The sequence below is a fragment of the Symphalangus syndactylus genome, chromosome 3, assembly GCF_028878055.3.
Source record: "Symphalangus syndactylus isolate Jambi chromosome 3, NHGRI_mSymSyn1-v2.1_pri, whole genome shotgun sequence".
NCBI lineage: Eukaryota > Metazoa > Chordata > Mammalia > Primates > Hylobatidae > Symphalangus > Symphalangus syndactylus.
Window position 1 is genome coordinate 142066543 of NC_072425.2, and position 21839 is coordinate 142088381.

The window sequence follows — 21839 nt, forward strand, 5'->3', positions numbered from 1 at the left end:
GCTCTCCATAATCGCAAAACGCAGAAGACTGGAGTGCAGGCAGCAGAGGTTCTTGCATGGCACTGTTGGCTGTGCTGTGTGACCCTTGGAGAGAGCTGTGCCTGAGACCAGGGTGAGGCCTTGCTTGCAGGATGGTGCTGGCGGGTTGGCGCCTGTGTGGCTGGAGAGGGGGTGCTTCCTGAAATTCCGCTTCACCCCAGGCCTGGCCCTGCTCAGTCGGCTCACCTGTGGATAGAGAGGGCCTCTGAAGCTCCTTTCAGAGTGAATATCTGAATTTGATGACTCTGGTCCAAGAGCTCAGGCATCAATCACAGACTTTCCAGGGAAGCTCCGAGGATCCCCGATACTCTCCTAGGATATTCCCATCATACCCTTCAGCGCTGGCTCCAGTGGTACCCTCTCTAGAGTGAGGCTTCCCCTGACTTCTTTAGGCAGAGATGGGCTGTCTTCCTTGCACTCCTTTTATAGGTAGGTAGATAGGTAGACAGATAGATGTAGATATATTGATATAATCACACTGTAATAATTTGTTTATCAACCCCATCCCCTAGAATGCAAAGTCCTTGAGCTCCATGGACAAGGGGAAGGAGTAAGGCCTGGTGAGTGTCATGGCCAATCTCAGTATCTACCCGCTCGCCAATTCCTGCTTTTCCCAGCCAGCGCCTGAAACACAGTATGTGTCAAATGAACAAAAGAATGAATGAATAAAGAATAAAGTGGCAGGCCGGGCGCGGTGGCTTACGCCTGTAATCCCAGCATTTTCGGAGGCCGAGGCGGGTGGATCACGAGGTCAGGAGATCGAGACCATCCTGGCTAAAATGGTGAAACCTCATCTCTACTAAAAACATAAAAATTAGATGGGCGTGGTGGCACGCACCTGTAGTCCCAGCTACTTGGGAGGCTGAGGCAGGAGAATCGCTTGAACCTGGGAGGCTGAGGTTGCAGTGAGCCGAGATTGCACCACTGCACTCCAGCCTGGGTGACAGAGTGAGACTCTGTCTCAAAAAAAATAAATAAATAAAATAAATAAATAAATAAAATAAAGTGGCATAAAATGATGAAGGTTTGGCTGCACAGTTGACCTAGAAACCTGGCTTTGCCCTTGGCTTCCTATTGTATCCCTTATTCTTCGATTACCCCCATGATAGTCCTAGCTTGTCTACCTCCTAAGTGGTCCTCAAACTCATCTGCTTCTCCTCCTTTCCCTCCAGACGCAGCCCCGCTAAGTGTGAACAGCAGAGAACATGGGATCAGGAAGACCTCAGTTCTAGTCCTGGCACCCATGCTTAACCTAGCCAGGGGAACCTAGCCAAGCCTCAGTTTCCATCTTTTTTTTTTTTTTTTTTTTTGGACAGCACAGCATAGTGGTTAAGAGCATAGACACCCAAGCTAGACTGCCCGGGGTTTTTTTGTTTTGTTGTTGTTGTTGTTGTTGTTGTTGTTGTTGTTTGAGACAGGGTCTCCCTCTGTCACCCAGGCTGGAGTGCCATGGTGCAATCTTGGCTCACTGCAACCTCCACCTTCTGGGTTCAAGCGATTCTCCTGCCTTAGCCTCCCAAGTAACTGGGACTACAGGCGCCCACCACCACACCTGGCTAGTTTTTTGTATTTTGGTAGAGACGAAGTTTCACCATGTTGCCCAGGATGGTCTCGAACTTCTGAGATCAGGCAGTCTTGGCCACTCAAAGTGCTGGGATCACAGGTGTGCGCCACTGCCCCCAGCCAACTGCCTGGGTTTTAATCCTGCCTCCTCCGTTTGTTAGCCAAGCGGCCCTGGGCAAGTGACTGTTTAATCTCTCTGTGCTTCAGTTTCCTCATCTATAAACTAGAATTAATAGAATCGACTTCATAGTGTTGTTGTGAGGATTAAAAGAGCTAACACACATAAAGCCCCTAAAACAATGCCTGGGACTTGGTTAGTATTAACTAATGCAATAAACACTAGCAATTATTAATAAAAAGCAAAAGAATTTTATAGAACTGAAGGTGAGCACCAGAAGAGGCAGTCCCAGAAGAGGCTTTGAAAGGTAAGGAGGGAGCTTATGGATGAACAAGCAAAGCATTTCCACAAGGAACACACGCAGTGATGCTGAGGAAAGATGCAGCCAACCAGGTGGCAAGGAAAAGCTCACGACTTCTTGGAACCTGCAGAGCCTAAGTTGGCATTTTTTCCAGCAGAATCAGAAGCATCAATGAGGTGAGTCCGAAGTGTTGAAAGGTGGAGCAGCTTGTTCTCTGGGATCTTCAGGGTGTTTGCTTATGAAATGTCAGCCACGCTGGCTCCCCCAACCTCCTCAGCCTCATTCCACCCCCTCTTCCTCTCACCCTCCAGGCTCCATCCATAAAGAAACGTGTTCAGGTCCTCTGACAGAACTTGCTCCTCTTCCCTCAGGGTCTTCACACGTGTGGGCATCCTGCCCTGAGTACTGTTACCTGTTTGCACCTGTTAATCCTCCCTCCAGGTCTATATTTGGATGGCAGGTTCTCTGGAAAACCTTCCCTCCCCCTGTAGCCTGGGTGGGGCAGCCCTAATCTGGGCTCCCATAACTGATACAAGGGTAAGCCCTTCCCTGCTTACCCTTGTATCAGTCAGCTCCAGCTGTGTAGCAAAATACCACAGACTGCGGGGCTTAAACAACAGACATTTATTTTCTCACAGTTCTGGAGGCTGGATGTTCAAGATCAAGGTGCTAGCAAGGTTGGTTTCCGGAGAAGCCTCTCTATTTGGCTTGTAGGTGGCTGCCTTCTCCCTATGCCCTCCCATGACCTCTTTGTGCACAGGTTGGGAGAATGAGGAGGAGGGAATCTCTGTTTTTTCTCTTTTTATAAGGACACCAGTCCTATTGGATTAGGGCCCCACCCTTGTGACTTTTTTAACCTTAATTACTTCCTTAAAGACCCTATCTCTGTGGGGCACGGTGGCTCATGCCTGTAATCCTAGCACTTTGGGAGGCTGAGGCAGGCAGATCACTTGAGGTCAGGAGTTTGAGACCAGGCTGGCCAACTTGGTGAAACCTCATCTCTACTAAAAACACAAAATTAGCCGGGTGTGGTGGCGGATGCCTGTAATCCCAATTACTCGGGAGGCTGAGACAGGAGAGTCACTTGAACCAGGGAGGTGGAGGTTGCAGTGGGCCGAGATCACACCATTGCACTCCAGCCTGGGCAACAAGAGTGAAACTCCATCAAAAAAAAAAAAAAAAAAAAGAAGAAGCCTTATCTCTAAATACAGTCATATTAGTGGTTAAGGTTTCAACATACTAATTTGGTGGGGGATGCAATTCAATCCATAACACCCCATTAGAAGATAAATTCCATGAGGGTAGGGCCTTGTCTATGGCTATGTGTTCCCCAGCACTGAGGCCTCACCCTGTCTCCTGGTAATTCTCTAATTTCTGCAGAGCCTGCTCATAGCAAGGGTGCAATAAATATCTGTTGGGTGAATGAATGAATGAGTCAATTACTTGTGATGACAGCAGGAGTTTGGGAAACATAAGAACTTATAATCTAGTTTTAGGTTGTCTTTTTACAGAAGAGGAAACTGAGGCATGAGGATCCTTGCTAGTTCGTGGCAGAATGAGAGCTGGCAGTCAGATTCTCTGTCCCCCCGCTACTCTGAGTCCATGCTTTTTTCATCTGGACCAAGAATTGTCAGATAGCTGTATAAAACTGCCAGTTAAAAAAAAAAAAAAAAAAACCTTGTCCAGAGTTTCCTTAGACAAAAAAGTCTTTGGGCTGGGTGTGGTGGCTCATGCCTGTAATCCCAGCACTTTGGGAGGCCGAGGTGGGAGGATCACTGAGGTCAGGAGTTCGAGACCAGCCTTGCCAACATGGTGAAACCCCGTCTCTACTAAAAATACAAAAATTTGCCAGGCGTGGTGGCGGGCACCTGTAATTCCAGCTACTGGGGAGGCTGAGGCAGGAGAATCACTTGAACCCGGGAGGCAGAGGTTGCAGTGAGCCAAGATCGTGCCATTGCACTCCAGCCTGGGTGACAGTGAGACTCCATCTCAAAAAAGAAAAAGGAAAAAGAGAAAGAAAAAAGAAAGAAAAGTCTTTGGTTTTTCATTGACAAGCAAATCAAATGAAACTGTCTCTCTGAGGGTCTCCTCTCATCCTAGCAACTTAGTCTGCTAGGACTAAGCAATCTGTTAAGGCACTTGAAATGTGTGTCCTCCTTCCCCTCTTGTTAGAGGCCTGGAATTTGGTCTGGGCGAGGGCAGGGATTTCCTTGCCACAGGCTTTGATTCTGAGCTGACTACCCAGGTATGCGGCTCTTTAGATTCCTGCCTCTCTGCTAATGGGTTTTGTTAACTGTTTGTCATTTGCTTATGCAAATCTACCTCTTTCTGCATTAAAATGAACCCAATTATAAAGTGAAATTTCACAATTAAACCACTTAGTGAAGGACATTAAGCGACCAGAAGGAATTGATTTGTAAAAACTTCAGCGATAATTACCAAATGTCTCTGAAATGTGACTAAGTTCTAGGTTTTTCTTTAAACAAACACACATACTTGCACATTTTCATATATGTACTGCACAGACACTTGCACATATTTTCACACACCTGGTTTCCATCTTCTCACTATGGGACTTGTTCTTGCTCCTTCTCTGGGTCTAAATTTTCCCCAAATAGAGGAAATTCCACCAGCCATCAGATCATGTCTGCAAAGTTCTTGGAAACCTTCCAAAAGAAATGGCCACTGGGCCGAGGAAGCTGGGGTGGGCAGGAAAATAGAAGAAGGCATAGTGGTTTTAATAAAGTCTCTTGGCCACCTTGGTGATTGATTGATATATTTTGGCATTTGCTTCCCTGCTCTGCTGTAATCGATAGCACTTGTAGGCCGAGGAGCAGGAAAGGGTGGGAATATGGGATGGGGGCAGTATTGATTGATCTTTACAGGAAAGAGCCTTGCCGGGTGATTGCAGTGCTGTGGCCACAAGAAACAGGACCTTGTGGAATCAGGGAAAGGTGACTTTCCTTATACCCCCTCCTTCCCCTGCCAGGCAGGATGGCATGGCATCCAGAAACTTGGAGATGGATAAGGATACATCGGCATCCACCTAAAAAAATGAGCCATGCTGGTGTTTGGGAGAGCCAAAGTCACACTCACCTCTCCCCTTGCACCCTCAGTTAGAGCGCAGAAATCGTAGTCTCCGGGGCTGCTGCAGGACAGGGTGGGAAGAGTCTTTAAGGGTGAAGAGGTGATGAAATGCTTAAGGGTTCCAGGTTACATCTATATCCAGGAATGACTCCAACTCACTTGGCAGCATGCTGCTGCTCAGGCCGTATAATGTAGAGGTGACTTCAGCACAGACTCTGGAGCCAGCTTGCCTGCATTCAAAGCCGGCCCTCCGCTTACTGTGCGACGTTAGATGGGTTAACTCACCTTCCTTGTACCTGGATTCTCCCATCAGTAAAATGGAGATGACAACAGTACCTATTTCCTAGGGTTGCTGTGATAGTGATGAGAGTTAATGCATGTAAAGGACTTGGAAGGGCCCTGGCATAAAGGAAATGCTATGTATTAATACATGTTGCTATTATTATCTGATGGTGGTGAACACCCAGGCTGGCATCCATGATTTATGGGTGGAAACTTAAAGGCACAAGTTTCTCTAATCAAACAGGGTCATCACAGCCTTTGCCTTCTGGTGCTGAGAACACAAGGCTCAGGACTTGGCATCTGCTAAATAATTCTCTTAGTACATCAGCCTATTAGCTACAGGATTTCTCAACCCTTTTAGACTAATACTTTTTCCTAAAAGCTTTCAAAAATAGCAGAAAAATAGGAATAATTTGGATTGGGAATGATAGTTTCAGTGTCAAGATGTACAATTAAGACAGATATTCATTCATTTAACAAACACCAAACTCCTGCTAAGTTTCAACTGATGTGATGGTTTCCATCCGTGAACCTGAACTTCGTGCAGATACATTCAGATATGTAATCACAACCCTCTGCAACGTCATAAGTAGTTTTCACGTAACTGGAGATCCCTCTGTCAGAGCAACATGCTCAAAATGGAAAATGGTTTAAGGAGCATTTGCCACATAACATTTTTGTTGACAACATATTCATTTTTGAAGTATAGTTGTATTTTCTTCTATTGACACGGGTGAATGCTGTTTTTAGAAATTCATTTTAGCACATGAAGTGACTTTGGGGCTTATTTTCTTTCTAATCATAGAGTTGGATGCCATGACTAATGGCAGCTGGCAGATTGGCAAGTGAGTACCAAGGGACCCAGGTTGACGGGTTTCACGACATGCTCCTGAGAAGTGAGAACTGGAAGGAGCCCCAGGGATTATTGAGGTCATCCCTTTCATTTGAAAGCTGAGCCCAGGGTGGTGGAATGGCTTTTCACAGCTGAATTGGAACCCGGGCCTCTTGATTCCGAGCATGGTGCTATTTCCCGTGCTGTGAGCCTGTTGTTAATGCCTCCCGGCTGCGCAGCAGGCTGTTTGCCTTCTTCAAATCACCTTCTGACCTTAGGTTTCTGTATCAGGCTAAGTTATTACCTGATAATCAGTTCAAGTCTATGAAGATGCTCTGAGTACTTGACTTGGTGCCAAGCATTGTGTTAGGGCCAGTATATCAAAATAAGATGTGGAACCTACCAAGGAGACTCTAATAGACGGTATTAGTGTGCCCAATTATTTGCTGCCTTGCCCTGTGAAAGGCTTATACTGATGTCAGACCTGGTCATGTGGCTTGCTTTGGCCAATGAAATTTGAGCAGAAGCTTTCTCCTCAAAGCCTGAGCAGGAGGTTTCAGGGACATTTTGTGGTCCCACTGCATTTTCTCTTTTTTATCTTCTAGAAGAGTGGCATGTCCAGAATAGGGCCAGGCCTCTCTAGCTGGGTCCCACAATGAAGAGAAGACATGGAATGCCATTGCCACAGCCGACGTGTAACATAATGAGAGATAAACCTTTGCATGGTGAGCCGCTGTGATTTTATGGTTGTTTATCCCGCAGCATAACCAGCATAAGCTGATGGCCACAGAGAGAATCACAAATCAGTTGGAGAGACGGTTTATTTACATCCGAAACACAGGGTGATGGATGCTTTGCTAGATGCATCCACAGAAGATTCAAAAATAGATGAAAAGAGGGAATAACTCTCTCTTTGGGAAGGAGGGATCAGGAAAGGCTTTCTAGGAGAGGAGATAGATTGGAGGTGTTTAAAGGTTGAAGAGATGTCCACCACATTAGGTGATGAGAGCTTTATTTATTGAAGCAGTCTCATCAGAGAGACCAACATGCACAGACATGAAATATCACAGCATATTTGAGAATTGCCTGTACCCTCCACAGCTGTAGGCCAGGGTCAGGTTTCTTTATCTTTGTAGCCTACTGGCCTCCAACCACTGTGTCGTGTCCCCAAGGGGTATCTGCAGAAACACGGATAAAGACGCGTTGTTTATTTTGGTCAGAGCTTTGACCACAAATCCTCATCTGATCCCACACCCTGAAAAGCTGAGCTGGGATGTATGCAAGTCATGTGGACTCTTTTATAAAAGTTTAATTTTTATTCATCAAAGAATATATATACATAGTTAGGAAATCAACAGTGGCCTTGCCTTACCTCTCCACGCTCCCAAGTCCTGCCCCAAGGCAGTCACCATCAACTCTTACATCTCATTTCTTTTTTATGCATATCGCTGTGTTTCTAAATAATATGCTTATATTGTTACTGCTTAATTGACCAATTTTAGGAATTATGTATTGATTTACTGCCATGTAGAGAACTTAATTCTCTCATGGTGTTGTCTCCCAACTCCATCCTTGTTCTTCCCCTCCTCCTATCTCTTCAACATAAACTTAGTTTTTAGTTCAATCACTATTTGATGTTTCTATGCTAATGACTATGCAAATATAATTTGCTACCAAGTCAAGTAGTACAATGTGACCTTGTGTCCTTTTTCGTACAATCCATTGTTTTTCCTGGAATTTACTTTCTATGCATTCAAGCTCATCTGTTTTACTTTTTCCTCCTATAGTAATCCCTCCAAGAATCTTGTGTTTTTCTGTTTCAATCTGGATTAGCTGCTTTATAGGAATGCTGTTTAACTGTCATCCAGAGGCTTCAATTTACCATCATTTGGAATTTTTCCTTTATTGTCTTCCTGTGGTAAATACCATATTTCCTGAATTCCATGTATTCTATGTTGCCCTATAGTCTAACTTTATTAAACCCCATCCTCCAATAACTTCCTAAGATAGGGTGCCTAGGAGGTCATTTTCTTGAGTCATTGAATATCTGAAAATATCTCTAGACTACTGTGATACGTGACTGATTATTTGGGTATCAAATTTTAGATTAAAGAACAGTTTCTTTCAGAATGTAAAAAGCATTTCTCTGATATCTTTTAACATCTGAGGTCGCTCTTTTTAAGTTTGATTTTTTTTTTTTTTTTTTTTTTTTTGAGACAGAGTCTCGCTGTGTCACCCAGGCTGGAATGCAGTGGCGCAATCTCAGCTTACTGCAAGCTCTGCCTCCCGGGTTCACGCCATTCTCTTGCCTCAGTCTCCTGAGTAGCTGGGACTACAGGCGCCCACCACCACGCCCGGCTAATTTTTTGTATTCTTTAGTAGAGATGGAGTTTCACCATGTTAGCCAGGATGATCTCAATCTCCTGACCTCGTAATCCACCTGCCTCGGCCTCCCAAAGTGCTGGGATTACAGGCATAAGCCACAGCGCCCAGCCGAAAGTTTGATGTTTTTATGCTTGTTTCTTTTACCTGTGTTTTAGGACTTTTAAAATGCTTTATGTTCTAAAATGTCATGATAATGAAGGTGGTGGGCATTGGTATATATCTTTCCTATTCTTTGTGCTGGGCTCATTAGGAGACTAATGTCTTTTTTTTTCTCTCCTATTATCCAGCTCTACCGTTTTGTTTCACTCTTTGAAATATTTCTTCAACTTTATCTTCTAAACCTTATATTCAATTTTTGAAAAATTTTTAGTTATATTTTTAATTTCAAAGAGGCTTTTAAAATTAAAATTTTCTCTTTTCATGCAATCTCTTCTTGTTTTGTGAATACATCCTTTCCTCTTTTTGAGAGTGTTTTTGAAGCATTACTGCTCTTTTGAAAGTTTCTTTTATTCCTTGCAAGAGCTCTATTGCTCCATTCCTCCTCCTTTTTTTTTCTGTTTCAGTTTCCCTTTTCCATGTTTGCAAATTTCTTTAAATATCTGGCGATCCTCTGTTGTTCATATTTGAGAAAGAGGCACTAAAAGTTGATTTGGGGAGCTTGGGATGTAACTGGGCAGTTTGTTGACCAGTGGGCTTCCTGTAGGTTATTGGGTCACAAGCCAACCTTTTTATTGAGGTGCCTTCGATACCAGTAACTGCAGTTCCCTCTGGGGCTGTTCAACCCTTGCAATCTACTGGCTAAGGTTGGTGGTGTTGGGGAGTTACTAGCAAGGCTGGGGAAAGGACAGAAGGTCACACAGTTGAGCATGCAGACCTCTCCCTAATTCTTTTCACTTTCCACCATACTTGGTGTTCCCAAATCCAGTATTGTTCTTATTCAGTTTTTTAAAGGAAAAAAGTTCATTTTCTGGAGACAGAGGGGACTAGCTGAGTGGCTGTGTGGGGTGCGTGGAGCCCTCTTTTAAAAACCGGCTTCCCACCATTGTCCACTGTCCAGCCAGGAGCCTGACCCCAGGCCACTGCGCTTGGTGCCTCAGAGGGCTCCACCCCTCAGGGTTCTGCAGAGTAGCTCAGCCCCACCACAGGCTCTGGGCTTGTGAATTCTCTCTGTGGAGCCAGTTACCATTCTTCCTTCTTTGTTTTTTTTTTTTTTTTTTTTTTTTTTTTTCAGAAAAACAATGGTGGAACTCTCTCGTCTACTGTTTTTATGTTTATTCTTTCCTCTCCCATTCCTGTTGCCCTTGGTTATTACCTTTGCTGTTTCCAGAGGTTGAGCTGGTAATTCACAGGCTTCTCTGGGATGATAGCCACAATGCCAGAGAAGAAGGTGGGGGGTGATCAGCGCCATTCTGGGTGTCACAGCACTCTGGGCACTCCTCAGTCCCCTTGGTGGGCTCCTCTTCTTTGAGTTGTCCCTTCAGTATTGGTGTTCCTCAGGCTCCTGCCCCATATGGACTCTTGCACCTTTTGCATGAGCTGAAACCTGCTTGGGCCCCTTTCTCTGAGTGCATGTCCTGTTGTTGGCTCCTGAATTAGACAGGAGGAGGCAGAGAAGACAGAGAAAGCAGAGCTGGATGGCAGCAGCTGCTCAAGGACTCAGGGCCTCACCTCCTTTGGGCCCCACCTGGTGCTTGTCTGGATTTGGTTTCCATGACCCCAAACAGGAGGGGCTTCCAGTTTGGCCCAATTACACCAGTCTCCTGGGAGGGCAGAGAGGTAGAGAATGCCCCTTTTCCTGGTCCAGTTCTGTTCACTGATTCCAAAATTAATCAGACACTGCTCTTGGTGTTGAAATCATACTTGTGAGCAAAGCAGACTGGATCTTACCTTCATAGAAGTTATAATCTAGTTTCAGAAAAGATAACAATAATGATAAAACAAAAACACTCTACTCCATCATATAGTGGCCCCACTGGGGTCACTCTACCATCTGTGTGTCCTGGTGGTTTTTTTTTTTTTTTTTTTTTTTTTTGAGACAGGGTGTTTTCCTATCTCCCAGGCTGGAGTACAGTAGTATGATCATAGCTCACTGCAGCCTCAACCTCACAAGCTCAAGTGATCCTCCTGTCTCAGCCTCTCGAGTAGCTGGGACTACAGATGCACACCAGCATGTTTGGTCAATTAAAAAAACAATTTTTTTGGTAGAGATGGGGCCTTGCTAAGTTGCCCAGGCTGCTCTTGAACTCCTGGCCTCAAGCAATCCTAAAGTGCTGGGATTACAGGCATAAGCCACTGTTCCTGGCCCCATGTGGTTCTCATCCAATGCTTGAGCTCCTATTTCTGAAGACAGGAATGGGAGGAGTAGGGGAAGTCATGGAGGAAGCAGGGAGCTTTTGAGTAGGTGGCCAGAACACACAACACTGTTTGATGTCTCCATGGCATTTCCACCTAGATGGACGTTCCAGATGAGATCGGGTGCATTCGGAGTGGGATGGCTGTAGACTGGACGTTCCGTTCCTTGTCATTTTGGCAAATTCCATTTATTCCGCGAAACTGTTCCATAATCCCTTCCTGTGCAGTCTTCCCTAACCCCCTTCCCTCTCAGCATTAACCCCACACTCTTCTGTACTCCTTCCTTACTTTGTGTAATCAACCGCTCCCTGAGGTAGGCGCTGCTTCAGGTGCTGAAGGTACCCCTTGAGCAGTATGTGGAGAACAAGCCTGAACTTTGGGGCCACACCAGTTCAGGTTGAGTCCCAGCTCCACCACATGCTAGCTTTGGCCATAAGCAAATGAATTAACCTCTCTGAGCCTCAATCTTCTCATCTGTGAAATAAGAATAGTGGAACCTACGATGAACTGCTATGGTGGTGAAATGACTGCAAAGCACCCAGTGACAGCACGTAATTGGCACTCGAATGTTGGTTCCCTTTCTTTTCTCCCTTTAAGGAGTTCCCAGTCTGATGAGGGGAGAAAAGTAAACAAGCCAATAAATACAAGAATTTGTCATAGATGCTAAAGGTGATAAAGAAATGTGAAATAAGCAATCCTGAATTACAAGCATGGATTTATGAGTCTGCTGCACTAGATCATGAGAGCCTCAAGAGCAAGGCCACATGATTCTGTTCTTTTTAGCCCTGTGCCCCTAGCACCTGGCACAGCCCCTAGCACACAGTAGCTGCTCACTAAATGTCTGAGCAAATGAAATGGGAATGGCTCCTGTTTTACCTGATCACAGTCTGATGGCCAGAGCCTGCCCAGCTGTTCCTACTTCAGAGAAGGGAAAAGTATAATTTATCAGCCAGCTGGGATGAGAATCTTCGCTCCTCACTAGAGGCTAATTTTTCCAAACATTCTCATAATTTGGGACATGAGCCCCTACCCCTCTTGTATTGTGGGAATGAGGTACCAGAGATGAGGGGCCACTGGACTCATCCACTGTCCTCTTGTGAGACCAGCCTTTCTCGGTCTCTCTGAGCACCCACACGTGCAGAACTGCAGCAGCTTATCCATCCTATTCAAATGAGTCTGTCTCCCAAGAACCAAACATTTTCTCTCCCTGGCCCTGGCTTGAAATGAAACAACTTAGCCCATAGACACTTTTATAGTCCCTCGCCCTCCATTCCTCTTGTCAAGCTGCGCTGGTGAGGGCCCAGCCCAGGCTATGATTTATACAGCTCTCCCAGGCCCCTGTTGGATTCGGAGTCTGGAACAATAAGACAGGGCTATCCATCACCCCTCTGCTCATGTCTCTCCGGACTCACTGGGAAGCAAGGAGGGGTTGGTGGCAGAGAAGACAGCCTCAGGGGTCCTGCCCAGAGAGCATTTGTCACATTGATGGAATGCACAGGGCGGGGGTTGGGTGGGGACAGTGGAGGCTTTTTATTTCACCCTAAGCCTGCCCTGTGACAGCCAGGATGGAGTGAGCCTGGGACAGGGGTAAGAATACACCTGGGGGTGGGGGTGGGGGTGGGTGCAGGAAGAGAATTAGAGCTCAAAGGCTGATCCCTACTAAGGATGCTGCCCCCACGCCTGCTCCAGCTCAGAATGCAGCAACTGCCTGGGTCAACACCAGCTTCCCCACCCTCCCTGTGCAGCATAGTCCCCAGCATCAGCAGGCATGCCACACAGATAGGTGTTCACTCACTGACTACATCCCCTTTCCCCCTTAATCTCTCACCTGGCCTTGGGATCAAAGCCATTCGGAGAAGTCCTTACACACTGTGTGACTGTGTGCTTGTGTGTCCCTGTGACTGTGTACCTGTGTGACTCTGTGACTGTGTGGTCGTATGATAATGTGTCAGTGTTTCCATGTGACTTTGTGACTTTGTGTCTGTGTGACTTTGTTACTGTGTGACTGTGTGTCAATGTTTCTGTGTGACCTTATGATTGTGTGTGTGATAATGTGTCAGTGTTTTCATGTAACCTTGTGACTGTGTGACTGTGTCTGTGTTCTGTGTGAATGTGTGTCAGTGTGACTGTGTGTCTGTGTGACCATGTGACCATGTATCAGCATCTCCATGTGACCTCGTGATTGTGTAGTGCTTCTGTATGGCTGTGTGTTTGTGTGACTATTTGTCTGTTTCTGTGTGACCATGTGTTAGTGTGACTGTGTGTCTATGTGATTGTGTGACCATGTGATCATGTACCAGTGTTTCCATGTGAACTTGTGAATGTTTCTGTGTGATTGTGTTAGTATGATTGTGTGACTGTGTGCCAGTGTGACTGTGTCTATGTGACCATGTATCAACGTCTCCATGTGACCTTGTCACTGTGTAATGTTTCTGTGTGACTGCATGTTTGTGAGACTATGTGTCTGTGTTTCTATGTGACCATGTGTCAGTGTGACTGTATGTCTATGTGATTTTGTGACTGCGTGATCATGTGTCAGTGTTTCCATGTGAACTTGTGACTGTGTTTCTATGTGATTGTGTGTGACTGCGTCTGTGTGTCAGTGTGAACAGTCAGTGTGACTGTGTTTCTATGTGATTGCATGACTGTGTGACCATGTGTCAGTGTCTCCATGTGACCTCGTGACTGACTGTTTCTGTGTGACTGTGTGACTATATGTCTGTTTCTGCATAACCATGTGTCATTGTGACTGTGTGTCTGTGTGATTGTGTGACTGTGTGATCATGTATCAGTGTTTCCATGTGAACTTGTGACTGTATTTCTGTGTGAACATGTGTCAGTGTGACTGTGACTGTGTTTCTGTGAGACCATGTGTCTGTGTGATTGTGTGACTGTGTGACCATGTGTCAGTGTTTCCATGTGAATTTGTGACTGTGTTTCTATGTGAACACATGTCAGTGTGACTGTGTGTCTATGTTCTACCTGTCCGTATGTGATGAGTGCATGCCATGCATGTGTTTGCAGCTGCACACAGGTCCACAGGAGTCCAAGCAATAAGTAAGACCTTTCTGAGAGTCAGGGGTTTACGTTCTTGAGTAGGTGACCCAAGGGAAGCCATGACTTTGGCTTCTGTGAATAATTCAATGCTCTAAGCCTGGGGCTGAAGAGATGCCACCCAGCCAGGAGGAAAGGAACTGGGACCCTGTACATGGTCTTCTGTGCTTTCTGACCTTGCTCACACAAGGCAGAGAGGAAGTTGTTATGTGGTGATTGTAAACAACTTGAAATTGCCATTCTTTCTAGGAGTCCCCACCCTTTGGGTTGGGGAGCCCATCCCAGGGAAAAAAAATTGTGGTGGGAATAGGGCCCAGAGCTGTGAGAACAGCGAGTCCCTGTACCCCCACCTGTGCAGAGGGAAGGCTGTGATGCATTGTCTGCCACTCTGGCAGGGTGCACATACCCTGGAGACAGCATTTTGGTTGTCAGGAAATTAGAGGCTTTGTTCAAAGCCAAGAAAAAAAATTGATGCCCAAATCCAGGAGCTGAAGAAAAGAGAATTCCAGGGCTGTGGTGCGGTTGTGTCTTTGTTGTGTCTTTTTCTTTTAGTGCTGCTGAAGCAATAACATGTAATGACCTGAGCGTCACTGCCTTTCTGCTGCCAGCTGCCTCCAGCGCCTGGGAAGTTGGCTGACCTGAGGAGAAGCCAAGGGCGGCTAATGAGTCATTAAGAGTCTTTATCAAATTAGGATTATAATCCATCTCAACATGCAGAGGAAAATGTTTCAAATTATCTACTTTCTTAATTGCAACTCAAAGATTTGGCAGGAAATTATCATGAGAGATAATGTCTGAAAATTGATGGATTGTGCTGATGTGTGTCTAAGCTTCCCTAACTCTAATAGCTGGAGAATTCATACACACACACACACACACACACACGTACATATGCTTACACTGACACTTTGTATACACAAACACCCCTGCTATCTGCACTGGTTCAAGTTACTACTGAGGCAGACACACACACACACTTATGCACACACAGATTATGTCTGCATAGAAGGTCAAGAAATTTGCATTTATTAGTTAATTTGAATAGGCTGAGATTGTTACCAGATGCTGAGAGACTGAGAGATTGGGAAGGAGAAGGTAGGATATAAAAGAAACACTAAGTCCTTGCCTTCATGAAGTTCAAAAGCTGCTTGAACTAATGCATACGTATTTGAAATTTAAGAACATGTACAAAGGAACATACAAATATATACTACTATGATGGGATTGTGAACACATAAGCTCTGGGGATACAGGACATAGGTGTCCTGAATTATGTAGTTTCTGGAGTGGATGAGTTTTGATTTGGGTGTGGACATTACTGCTGGGTATTGTGAAAGTAGCCAGTGGGAATAAAGGCAGAAAGAGACTTACTGAGTCTGTCAAAAGGACCACACAGCCAGGCAGTGACACAATATATATGCAAAATCTCCGGAGATGGGTGAGGCTGGAAGATAAACCCTGGTTTGTGTTGAGAATCCAAGTGGACTCTTACTTGACTGTTAAATCGGGAGAGATTTGAACACCCTTTCCATGTCCCTCCTACTAGGCCTCAGTTTCTCTGCTGTAAAATATGGGTGTGATCTGAAGGCAGAATTAGGCTTTTCCACATCTCTCATGGCCCCTGAAAACCTTTAAGATTTCTGGGAGTTCAGGGATTCTGATTTATTCATCTTCGTAGCCCAGTGCCTTCTATGTGCCTGGACAGCCTAGATGCCGAATGGGAACCAATGAGCTGGTAAGTTTCTTAGAGGCTGTCAGTGTATGCATGCTGAATGAGTGAATCAGCAAATAAATGAATGAATGTGGGGGGCAAGGGAGTGAACGTCGATGTTTTATGAAGGAGCAATTCAGAATGGTGGTTTGGAGTGTGGGTTCTGATGGCAGCCTGTCTGAGTTCACACCTGGCGACAAGTTCCTTCACTTACCTAAGCCTCATAGGGGTGCTGTGGAGATCTGATGAATAATGCATGTTCGGCACTCAGCATGGAGTCTGGCACCCAGCAAATAAGCAATACATATTAGCTATTATTATTGCTGTTGTTGTGTTTTGTTCTTCCTTGCTAAGTAAACCGTGGTCCCTATGTGAGATAAGCTGGGGGTTTCTTGCTCCCTCATTTGGTCACTCTTCTTCACTGTCCCTTTCTAATGCGATAAGACAGGACCATATTCTGCAGGGCATGTGGCCTTCACCCCTTCCCAGGGTTGTTGGTTGTTTCTCTGAGCCCTGCAGTCTGGCTGCCATGGGGCCTGGCCGCCAAAAGAAAGTTGGGAGCCCAGCCATGCAAAATGCTCAGCTCAGGAGGGCTTAGAGTTGGATGCAGCATCAAAGGCAGCAGATGCTGATAGGGTTCCCCTCTGGGTATAGGGAGGAGAGGGTCCACTGGGTGAGCAGACGGATGCAGATGGTTCTGTGTGAGGTGGTGGTGATGCGAGTGATGAGAATGGAGATGGGGCTGAAGGAGAGGATGATGGCAGCAGGAGTGACAGTTCTGATGGTGAGGAGGGTACTGAAAAGGAGATAGGAGACAAGGGGCTCAGGGATGGATCCTTCAGTCCAAATGGGAGAGGTGGTTTTTGCTTGGGGAGAATAATGCTTTCAAAACTCCATGTAACCCTGGGCAGGGGTTGGGGTCGGGGAGTTCTTAGCCACCTCTGCAGTCTGAAGGAGGCCCTGAATAGCCTAATGATCTCCTTTCATGCTGGTCCTCTGTGGGGTTGGCAGAAGCAGAAGAGATGGAAGAGCTGGAGAGCTGGAGTGATACATGATAAATAATAAAGGTTTCAGCATCCAAACATAGCTTCTACCAGAACAAAAATGAAGCCCGGAAGGGAGGCTTCAACAAATTGAATGCAAGTCACATAGTAATTTTAAATTTGCTAGTGGCCGCACTGAAAAACTAAAAAGAAACAGGTGAAGATATTTTTAATGGCCTATTATATTTTTATTTAACTCCATGTATCCAAAATATTACTATTTTAATATGTAATACATATAAAATAATTCTTAATGAAATGTTTCACATTCTTTTTTATAGATGAAATCTTCTAAATTTATTATACACACAGCACATCACAGTTAGGACTAGCCACCTTTCAAGCGCTCGGGGCCTGCATGTGGTTAGTGGCTGCTGTAGTGGACAGCACAGGTTTAAATCCTTCTTTCTAAATTTTTTTGGCCAAACTTTTGGGATGGCATTTCCCAGAAATGGCTCTTTTTGGAAGTCGTCATAACATTCTCTCTTCTCTTCCTAAATATAGTCTAAATATTCTCTCTTCCAATCTCTCTTTTTCTCAGTTCTTTCAAGCTGGCTGTGATCCTTCCCACCCCTTGCTAGAACCTAGAAAGAACTTTGAAATTACTCAGAAATCTTCTTTTTCCTTTCCTGCCACCCACAGATCCTCTTATCTGGAGCTAAGGCCAGGACAGCTCCCACCTGAGAGCTGGTATCTGTGTGTGTGTGTGTGTGTGTGTGTGTGTGTATGTGTGTGTGTGTGTTTGTGTGTGTGTATGTGTGTATGTGTGTGTGTTTGTGTATGTGTGTATGTCTATGTGTGTGTATGTGTATGTCTGTGTGTGTGTGTATGTGTGTGTGTGTTTGTGTGTGTGTATGTGTGTATGTGTGTGTGTTTGTGTATGTGTGTATGTCTGTGTGTGTGTGTGTATGTGTGTGTGTGTGTGTTTGTGTGTGTGTGTGTGTGTGTGTGTGGATTTGGGGTGGGGTGGGGAGATGCTTGGGTTAAGTAAGGGATGGGAAGGAGACAGTGCTTGAAGAAACTTCCCCAAAGTGCATCAGGACCATAAAGAAGATGAGTTTTTAAAAAGCTTTGGGGATTATATTGCTCCTATATTAGAGGAGCTGGTTAAAGGCATGACCCAATTAATTGCCTATCGTGTGCCCAGAGGACAGGCTTCATCCCCCTGCTTCAGAGGGTGGGAGTGGGATGAGGGAGCTGAGAGGCTTTCCCAGGGTCAAAAAAAAAAAAAAAATCAGAGATGGGCAAGGGGCCTGGACATCCCAGCTTTCAGCTCAGAGCAAAATCCCGGACCCACACTCCCTTTTGGAGGGTTTCTAGCATCTGAGTTTTTATACCTCTCAGGTCTCCCCTTGTCTGCCCACCCCTTTCTCCAAAGGATGTGCCCTTCCTGCATTATTTCATCAGGAACGGAGTCTTCCTCACTTGGCCCTGGCTCCCCTCACCACAGCCCCACCTGGATCCAGGGTCAGGAAGGAGGTCTTAGGTAGAGAGAAGCGTCCCCCTGCCCTCATTTCCTTGCTCCCATTATCCATGTTGCAGCCCTCAGGGCCTGTGGCAGCTTTCTCCGTAAACAATATCTCCCTTCCTCAGGCCAATTAAATAAGCACTATAATAAAGGCAAAGGCAAAGGCAAATGCAAAGCACTGGGCAGCTCTGGGTAAAGGGCTATTAAACCTAATGCTGCCATTCATTTATTGAAGAGCCTCCCATGTGCCAGGGACTGTGCTAAGCTCATTACATTTGCGACTTTATTTAATCCCCATAGTCTCATGAGTTGGATTCTATTATCATCCTCATTTCACAAACACAGAAACTGAGACTTGGCACTCGCCAGTAATGTCCCAGATAGCTGGCCATTTCATTACAGGGTGGAGAGCTGAGCCAGGGCCTGGTGATTCCAGAGCTGGTGTTCTCTTTTGGGGGATCCAAGGATCCTTTGAAGACAGGCGATGTTCCTATGAAAGCTTACAAGCAGATAAGATTTGGAAGGTAGAAAAAGGGGAAATGAAAACCCAGGGCTGAAGGAAGAGTGTGAGCAAGTACAGGAAAGGCCCAGAATCCAGAATGTATTCTGGGGCCCATGAGCTGGAGCAGGAGTGCTGGGTAGGATGGAAGTTCCCAAACCTCACAACTGCAGTGGCTTTTAAAATATGGGCTCCTAGGCCTTTCTCCAGACTGATTTCTCTAGGGGTGGAACCTGGAACGCTGAATTATAAAGAAGTTCTCTCGGGGGTTGGGGTGGGTGTTCTGATGCATCAGGAAGCACTGGAAATCACTAGACAGTGGAGTTGGGGAGGTGTTGGCAGGAATGCAGCAGATTAGCCTGAAAGGGAATCAGGGCCAGATGAGGAGGACGAACTTGAAGGTCATGCTAAGCAGTGTAGCATTCAAGGTCCTTCTTTTTATTATAAGGCCTAGTAACTTTTTAGGCTAAATCCCTTATAAGCAATGGAAAGCTACTGATGATTTTCAGGGGAATCCAAGGTGTCATCCAACCTTTGTTTTAGGAAGAACATCCATGTGCAAGTGTATAGGAGGGATTGGAGACACTGGAGGCATTTAGACCAGTTAGAAAATTATCAGAATATTCCAGGTGACTGGTGATAAGTCTGTCAACTAGGACTGGAACAATGATGGAAAAATACATTTCATTCAGTTCAATCCAACAAGCATTTCTTTAATATGTTTTCTAGATTGGGCACTGGACCAGGTTTTAGGGATCCTAAGATGAAATAAGATATTGTCCCCATCCTCAGGGAATTCGCAGTCTATCAATATTCATTAAAAATAATTAAGTTGAGAGTGAAGGGAACTGGTAGTTGGGTGGTATTATGGACTAAATTGTGCCTGCCACCCAAATTAATATGTTGACACCCTAACCCCCAATGTGACTGTATATGAAGACAGGGCCTTTAGGGGTGGTTAAGCGAGGTCATAAGGGTAGGCCACAATCCAACAGGACTGTCTTTATAACACGAGGGAGAGACCACCAGAGCTGTCTCACTGCCTGTGTACACAGAGGAGAGGCCATGCGAGGGCACAGTGAGAAGGTGCCATCTACAAGCTAGGAGGAGAGGCCTCTCCAGAAACCAGCTCTGCTGGCACCTTGATCTTGAACTTCCAGCCTCCACAACTGTAAGAAAATCAGTGTCTCTTGTTGAATCCATCCAGTGTGTGGCATTTTGTTATGGCAGTTTGAGCAAACTAATACAGACAGGTCTTAAATTTTTGTTCATATTGTGACATCGGCAGAATCCAGTTGGGCCATTGATCACCCATAATGGAAGCTTGGAGGAGGCAGCCTGGGCTGGTGTGGGCTGCTTATACCACAGACAAAGTGCAGGTAGAGTGAGAAGAGGGCCCAGAACCAAACAGGAACTCCAAAATTTAGGACTGATAACTAGGATTTGTAGAAACTTCTATTTGGCTATAATGTCAGTGTGTTGATGGCTTATACAATACGACATGTACATTCCTCTCCATTCTCTTCTTCATCCTCAGAGGGATGATGGGGAAGAAATTGTAGAGTATCTGTAGTGAATTCTTTATTTCTACTCTATCCTTTCTCTACTCATTGACAGAGCCAAAATTGAGATGTGGAACTCATGGAATTTGACATATTGACAACTCAATTGTTCATTAATTATTTATTAGCTTGTGTCTTCTGTTGATTCCTGTATTATTGCTACTTAATGTTTTACATATTGGCACTTTGTCTTCTTCAACAAATGAATGCTTCTTGAGGACAGGAGCCATAACCTGAGCCTCTTTGCTTCTGCTCTTTATTCTTAGTGCTACACACAGTAGAGCTTCTGGTGGGTGCAGAGAAAATATTTGCCTTCAGTGATTATAAAAACGATGGTTATATTTTGGATAATCATTGTTTAAGCTCTTGCAAATGACAAAAATAGTCAAAGCAAGATATATTTACTTAAAACTATGATGTACAGTTTAAAGCACCAAAAAGGTATCAGTGAAAATCATAGTATTCAAAGACTCCAAAAATGAATAGCTCATGGCAATGGATCTCCCATATCAGGAAAGTGTTGGGCATTGAACTAGATTTCAGAAAACGAGAGATGTGACAGGTGTAAATCAGTGATGCAAGGCTGTTGCCTGCGGTCCTATTTATGGCTCACTGACACCTCTCTGAAGAGGTGAATTCAGCCTGATTTTCCCCTCTGACTCTGCAGGCTGTAGCGACTCACTGAGAGCCATGGGAAAGAGAGAAACCCCTCCCTCCAGGGGTCCTGGGCAGAGACAAATGGATCTCCCCTCCCCCTCCCTTATCTGAAGAGGGCTTCCCCTCTGAGAGTTTATGGCAGCCTGACCTCCAGCCTCTGGGTTGGAGAATCTGGCCGCTTCTGTACCACATAAAAAGGGCAAGTGCATTCATTATTATTATATTATTATACAATGTATAATATATAATAGCGATTATGCTGTCAGCAGCCAGAGACTCTGACCGCAGATCAGAGGCTAGGGTGACATAAATCCACCTAGTGAAGTTTTTGGAGGTTCTGTGTGAAGGTGAGAGGATTCTAATCTGTCTATAATGGGGGCTACCACTGAAGAGTTTCTCCCACAAGCAACATTGGAGGGTGGATTTGAGGGTACTGGGAGGATCTGGACAAACAGTAGTGTGTATATCTGGGATGTGACATAAGAAGGGTCTCAATTGCCTCCCCTGAGCCAGGCAATGCTAACAGCTCTCATCCTTGCCCATGACGGAGGCAGGTGAGTGGCGACCCAGAGGCCTGAGAAGAGCTCAGGGGCAGCCTTCGACTCCTTGGGTCAGATTTTTTACTGAAAACCCGGCGGCTGGGTTTCACTTTCTGCTTTCCCGCTTATGTCGGTGTCTTTGTCTGGGCTTCATCCAGGCCCCCTGCCTGGCCTGGGGTCAGAGGATCAATGGCTGCCTGACTGGCTGAAAGGGCTCCTTTATGGGGAGCAAGAAGCAAACTTCCAGAGGCAGAAGGGGTTCTCTCGTCCCTTTATGTGGAGGGCCATGTGCTAAGTTGTGGAAGCAAGCATGCGTGCTCCAGTGTGTGGCTCTTAGTAGGACTGTG

The 21839-nt window shown here is 45.5% G+C and overlaps 1 protein-coding gene across 1 annotated transcript in view; it reads left to right on the top strand.

The window, feature by feature from the left end:
• The first annotated feature begins 580 nt into the window (after positions 1-580).
• The window catches only part of PKNOX2 (PBX/knotted 1 homeobox 2), a 290540-nt gene continuing 269281 nt past the window's right edge, over positions 581-21839 (top strand). The window contains exon 1 of the mRNA XM_063635619.1: positions 581-599. The gene's annotated coding sequence lies outside the window, so the exon portion shown is untranslated. The remainder of the gene's footprint in view (positions 600-21839) is intronic.